The sequence below is a fragment of the Rhinichthys klamathensis genome, unplaced genomic scaffold, assembly GCF_029890125.1.
Source record: "Rhinichthys klamathensis goyatoka isolate OS25496 unplaced genomic scaffold, OSU_Roscu_1.1 h1tg000578l_1, whole genome shotgun sequence".
Taxonomy (NCBI): Eukaryota; Metazoa; Chordata; class Actinopteri; order Cypriniformes; family Leuciscidae; genus Rhinichthys; species Rhinichthys klamathensis.
In genome coordinates this window covers 1,480,651-1,487,990 of record NW_026607042.1, presented here as the reverse complement: position 1 = coordinate 1,487,990, position 7,340 = coordinate 1,480,651, and positions in this window count along the sequence as shown.

The window sequence follows — 7,340 nt, the reverse complement described above, 5'->3', positions numbered from 1 at the left end:
AGAACCCACACAGACACGGGGAGAACATGCAAACTCCACACAGAAAGGCCGGGGCAACCGGGGTTTGAACCCGCAACCTTCTTGCTGTGAGGCGACAGTGCTAACCACTGCACCACCATATCTAAAAAAAAAAAAAAAAAAAAAAAAAAAAAAAAAAAAAAAAATTATTGTTCTCATCTACTAGTCACCTCCACATATACTACAATACATATACTAAAATACTTACTGATCAACAGTTTGTGTCAGCATTTCTTTAAAACCTCTTTTCCCGTTTACTCCTTTCCAATTAATCTGTTTGGCCACTGTGTTTGAGAAAATCCTTGAAAGTATATTCCAAGTTACTCTTTTGGAGTTCTGACCTCCTACAGCACCAAGAGCCGAAATCTGACAATACAGAAAAGCATTTCAGATCAACAGAGACAATTGAGCAAATTGTATGTCGGTTTACTAAATCATGAAACAAACAGTACAGTAAACAACAGTTTAGCTTTGAAAAAATGGGTTACAACATAAAACTCTATTAATACAAACGAAATTTTATCATTGAATATCTTGTTTTAAAATAAAATCGATTTAATTAAAGTCGATATACCACCTGGCCCTACATTGTTACCATGCAATGTTTTGCTTAGCATGCGAGTTTCTTGCATCTTTAAGCCACTCCTCCAACTCCTCCACTTCAGACATGGTGGCCAGCGGAACACTGACATTTTGAGGCATCTCAGCCATAGGAGTTTCCGTCCCCATTCTTGCAGCAATGTTATTTACAGCAGCAGCCAGCTGCATTTGCTGCTCCTTGATATGTTCCAGCAAAGTTAGAATGTGCAGCTCAGCCGCTACAAAAGGAGTTAAGAAACAATTATATTAAAGGTGCTGTTACATGAAAAATATGTTTTTTCATGTAACAGCACTTACAGCCGGTACGGCTCTGACTACAGCGTTTCACATCTACAACGTCACACAAAGAGGAGCTACAAGGAAGCCGCGTTAGAGTCTTGTTCAGCTCACGTTTATTTACATGTCAGCTCTGGTTTAATTATTTCAGACACGCAGACTATAACTGCAGACAGGCGGCTGGCAGAAATATTTAGAATACATCAGAAAACAATCAGTTTAATGGCTCACTACCGTTAGCACTCCTCCACTGATAAACACGGCATTAGCTTTGTGGCTCATTTAGCAACGGGGCAGCTACCTGCTGTAAAGTTACCTGATTGTAGAGAATATTTAAAAGTGATAGGGACAACTAGGGACAAATGGGGACCATTCACTAGAACTACCACACTGTTTCAGATTAAATCTACAGTTAATTTACGTCTGTCAGCAGCTAGCTTTGAACACCCAGCTACCGTAACATTAAACTGCTGTTTGCCTCTTGTGGGCAAACTATGCAACACCCATGACATGAGTGAATGATCTGAGTCTGTTTCTCTTTTAATAGTCATTGTTTTGTTCTCAGTAAGAAAATGCATTAAGTCTATATAGTTACTGAAGATAAATTTGTTTTACGTTTAGTCAGCTTTTCAGTAGGCTGTTCTAATGTGTTCCAGGAATATGCATTTCATATGTGTTTGAATTTAGGTCATGTTCACTTTAAGATCGCGCTGTGCTTAATGTCCTATTACGTGATCCGTACAAGGGAAGTAAATACTCACGCACTTCATGCGTTTCAGCGGTTTGCTCGAGTTGGTTATTTTCATGGCGCTTCTATCGCATCTGTCTACTTCTCATGTCTGACGTAGCATCGTCGGTATGTATGCTCTTTTTGTGAGATTATTCTGGAAGTATTATTCGTTATTTTTGACAATAATTGTAAGTTTGTAGAGTGTAATCTGATGATGGTTTGAACTCACGTCGTCTATGCATATGCTAGCTCTCACGTGTTCATTTGTTACGAGCTGCACGTTAAAGGTGCTATAATGTCCGGAATTTAGTTCACATGTATTTCTTTAATAGTGTTAAAAAAAAGTACAAACAAAAATGCAAAAGTAAATGTGCAAATTAGCCTTTATTCATGTGTAATTTGTCATTGCTCCTTTGTGTGTTGCAGTTTCACTATTTTCCTTAACTCCAATAAACCTGTGGAACTAAGTATTAATCTTCAGAGTCTTGGTGTGGGGAAAAAGTTTAGCTGGCCGTCAGGATATCAAGTTAACATATCGAGGACGGCACAGTGAAACGACGCCTATCAAGCAAGCGAGATAAAGCAGAGCGAGTTGGAAGCTAGCCGACATGTCGTCACACGCATCCAGTGGACGATCAGCGGACCATACTCTAAAGTCAAGTGTGACCAGAGCAGCGCGCGCCACCGAGCTTCAGGCTACTGAGGAGAGTGCGCATGGAAGTACAGCAGCACAGCAGAACCCACACTGTGCATCGTTAAGGACGCGTTCGCAAGTGTGTTGTTCAGTGAGATCCAGTTCATCGTCACAGGGGTCTGCAGCAGTCAGAGCAAGAGCGAGAGCGGAAGCAGCAAAGACACGCCTATGCTATGCTGAAGAGGAAGCTAATCTGAGGCTACAACAAGCTAAGTTGGAAGTGTCTTTAGAAATGCTAAAACAAAAAAAAGAGGCTGCAGCAGCCATTGCCGAAGCAGAGGCATTTGAAGCTGCTGTTGATGTAAAGAGTGAAAAAAATAGCAATGACCTGAACATAGACTCTGTTCCTGTTCCTTTTGAAGCCTCACAACGCACAAAGCAGTATGTGCTTGATCAACTAAGAGAAAGGGATTCAGAATTCCAGTCATGTGAAAACGGTGACACACAAGCAAAGACAGCGCCGGTCCCTAATCACAACGTGTCACCTCCACCACTAAAGCCTGAAGCCAGTCCCTTCTATCCGCACCAGAACAATCCTGATCCACATCATCTCATCTCACAGCAGCCTTACATCAGCACATACGAGGACAGCCACAAGCCATTCAACATGACGCCTGGAGACGTTCGTCTACCTCACATCAAGTCCAGTGGTGAGCATGCTTCTCCTGCACATCACTTCAGAACACGAAATCACGACACTCAGCCTCCTCCCGCACACCATGTCATAGCGCCAGACTCAAATGACGGCAGCTCATACATAAATTACTTTGTCAGGTATCTAGCCCGCCGTGAGCTTGTGGCTACAGGCTTGCTTCAATTCAACGACAAACCCCAAAGCTACAGAGCATGGAAGCGTTCCTTTTTGACCGTCATCAGAGGCCTAAACCTGGAACCGAGTGAGGAGATGGATCTTCTGCTAAAGTGGCTCGGAAAGGAGTCAGCAGAGCATATTGAACAGATAAGAACAATACACATCAATCGACCAGAAGCAGGACTGGCCATGGCATGGGAAAGGCTCGAGCTAACATATGGCTCCGCTGAAGCAATAGAAAATGCTCTGTTCAAACGCATCGACAGCTTTCCAAGAATAATAAACCGAGATGGAACGAAGCTGACTAAGCTGGGTGATCTGCTAATGGAACTGCAGGCCGCTAAGGCTGAGGGAGACTTACCAGGCCTGGCTTTCCTTGACACAGCGAGAGGCGTCAACCCAATTGTACAGAAACTCCCGTCTCGTCTCCAGGACAAGTGGGTGATAGCTGGTGCAGCCTTCAAGCGTCAAAACCAGGTGAACTATCCTCCCTTTGGCTTCTTTGTCAACTTTGTCTGCCAAGAGGCACGCATTGCAAATGACCCAAGCTTCAACCTCATCGGTAACACAGACATGACCCTCAGGACAGAGAGGACAGCGTGGAAGCCGAACAGACAGCGGGAAGTTTCCGTCCACAAGACAGAGGTGTCACCCAGAGCCACATCTGACACGGGTGAGCCTCCAACAAAATCCGGTGATGGTGACAAACTTTGTCTGTTGCATAAAAAGCCACACCCTCTCCGTAAGTGCCGGGCATTCAGAGAGAAGCACATCGATGAGCGCAAAACACTCCTCAAAGAAAACAATGTGTGCTTTAAATGTCTTTCTTCCTCGTCTCACATAGCAAAGCATTGCAAGCTCAATGTCCAGTGTTTTGAATGTAAGAGCAACAGGCACGACACAGCACTTCACCCTGGACCCGCACCATGGCAGCAGGAGGCTGGCCCTGTTTTTGAGCATGGCGGGGAGGAGGATGAAGCTTCACCGCTGTCTCAGGTCACCAGCAAATGCACAAAAGTCTGCGGAGGGGAACTCACCGATCGCTCCTGCTCGAAAATATGCCTCGTCAAAGTGTTCCCAGCCAGCCACAGAGAAAAAGCCGTGAAACTGTATGCAATCATGGACGAGCAGAGCAACAGGTCACTGGTTCGCTCACAGTTCTTCGACATGTTCAACGACCAAAGTCCCAGCGCTCCTTACACACTGAGAACATGTGCTGGAGTGAAGCAATCAGCAGGCATAAGGGCCAGTGGCTATGAAGTGGAGTCTCTGGATGGAACTGTTCGCGTCGCGTTGCCAAGCCTCATAGAGTGCAATGACATACCGAATAACAGAGAGGAGATTCCGACCCCCGAAGTAGCCCTTCATCAAGCTCATCTAAGGTCAGTGGCACACCTCATCCCGGACATTGACCCGCAAGCCCCCATTATGCTTCTCTTAGGACGGGACATTATCAGAGCGCATAAAGTCCGCAAACAGGTGAATGGCCCTCACAACCTGCCTTACGCACAGAAGTTGGACCTAGGGTGGGTCATTGTTGGAAATGTGTGCTTAGGTAATGTTCACAGGCCATTGACAATTAGCACGTTCCACACGAACACCACGGAGCTGCAACGGCCCACTCTCTTTGACGCGTGCCCCAACGTGTTCCTTGTGAAGGAGAGGTTCAGTGACACCCAGGCCACCAGTGAGCCTCAAGCGTATCCTGAGGACCAGCCTATCCATGAAACCGACCACCTTGGATGCACGGTGTTCAGGCGGACCAGGGATGACAACCAGGTAGCTCCCTCCATTCAAGATACAACGTTCATGGAGATAATGGATGAAGGACTACAAAAAGACTCAAACAACAGTTGGGTGGCGCCATTACCCTTCAAGAGCCCACGCCCACGGCTCCCTGACAACAGGTCACAGACTCTGAGGCGTCTCATGTCTCTCAAGCGTAACTTTGAGAAAAGGCCTGAGATGAGAGACCACTTTCTAGCCTTCATGGGCAACATGTTCCGGAACGGTCATGCAGAGTTAGCCCCCCCTCTCGGCCCGGATGAAGAGAAGTGGTACTTACCAACGTTCGGGGTGTATCATCCGAAAAAACCAAAGAAAATCCGGGTGGTATTCGATTCCAGTGCCCAATACGACGGCGTATCACTCAACAACGTGCTGTTAACGGGACCTGACCTGAATAACGCACTACTGGGAGTGCTGATGCGGTTCAGAAGAGAGGCCATCGCCTTCACAGCCGACATAGAACAGATGTTCTATTGCTTCCTGGTAAGAGAAAAAGACCGTGACTTCTTACGTTTTCTCTGGTTCCAGGACAATGACCTCTCCAAAACCATCGTGGATTACCGAATGAACGTCCACGTCTTCGGCAACAGCCCTTCGCCTGCGGTGGCTATTCACGGTCTACACAAGTATGTTCAAGGCAACGAGTTCCACGTCGACCCAGATGTGCAGCACTTCGTGTTGCATGACTTCTACGTTGATGATGGGTTGAAGTCCCTGCCCACAGTTCAAGCTGCTATCAGCCTGTTAAAAAGGACACAGGATGTGCTCTCCAAGTCGAATCTGAGACTTCACAAGATTGCAGCGAACAACAAGGAAGTTATGAATGCCTTTCCATCCAGTGACCACGCGAGTGACCTCAAAGACCTTGACCTCGACGCAAACGCGCTGCCATTGCAGCGCAGCCTCGGGCTTGACTGGAATCTCAAGACAGACTGTTTTCTTTCTTAATGTCTCCAGTGAGACAAAGCCCTTCACCCGGCGGGGTGTCTTGTCCACAATCAATAGCCTCTACGACCCACTTGGATTTGTTGCGCCCGTCACAGTCCAAGGCAAGGCTATCCTGCGAGAGCTCACGGCGGAGAAAGGTGACTGGGACGCGCCTTTACCTTCAACCATGGAAGATGCCTGGACATCATGGAGAGCCTCTCTGTCCGAGCTCGCTGAGCTTTCCATCCCAAGGCGCTACACAGAGACCTCACCGACAGCAGCAGTAAAAAGAGAACTGTGTGTGTTCTGTGATGCGTCAGTCAAAGCTATTGGCGCTGTGTGCTACCTGAAAGTGACAGACAGTAATGGCAACAACCAGATTGGATTTGTAATGGGCAAAGCCAAGCTGGCCCCCCGCCCTGAACACACAGTGCCAAGACTTGAACTCTGCGCAGCAGTGCTTGCTGTTGAGTTAGCAGACCTGGTCTCAGCAGAACTAGACCTACAGCTTGATGTCGTAACCTACTACTCAGACAGTAAAGTAGTCCTGGGCTATATTTGCAATGAGACCAGGCGCTTTTATGTCTATGTCAGCAACCGAGTGTTACGCATCCGAAGATCCAGCCGTCCAGACCAGTGGCGCTACGTGCCAACAGACCTGAACCCTGCAGATCACGCAACACGTTCTGTCCCTGCTGGCCAACTGAAACACACCAACTGGCTGAGTGGGCCCAAATTTCTCTCCAAACCAGAGCCCAGCATTCCTGAGACCACGTATGACCTTGTTGACCCGAGCACAGACTCAGACATCCGCCCTCTGGTGTCTGCCTTGAGCACTGCAACCTCATACAAGCAACTGGATTCACAACGCTTTGCTAAGTTCTCTACCTGGAAGTCGTTAACTCGTGCAGTCACTCGCCTCGTTCACATAGCCTGTCATTTCAAGACAGCTCACAGAGAGACTAGAGCATGCAAGGGCTGGCATCATTGCAAAGCTGGATTCTCAGTTGAGGAATCAGAGAAAGCGTCAGCTGTAATCATCCAAGCAGTTCAACAGGAAGTCTACAGTCAAGAGATAAAGTGCATTCAAAAACATGAAAGGATGCCAAAATCAAGCCCTCTCAGAAACCTGGACCCGTTCATTGACACACACGGCCTTCTCAGATTTGGAGGCCGTCTTCATCATTCAAGTCTCGATCAGAGTGAAAAGACTCCCCTGATTATTCCTGGCCAGCATCACATCGCCACTTTGCTCATCAGACACCAGCACGAGCAAATCCATCATCAAGGCCGTCACTTTACAGAGGGGGCGGTCCGTTCAGCTGGCCTTTGGATAGTCGGAATGAAAAAAAGAGTAAGCAGCATCATTCACCAATGCGTAACATGCAGAAGGCTCAGAGCTCCACTCAGTATCCAGAAAATGGCTAACCTGCCAGCCGATCGTCTTTCAACAGATCCTCCATTCTCTAGTGTGGGTCTTGATGTGTTCGGCCCAT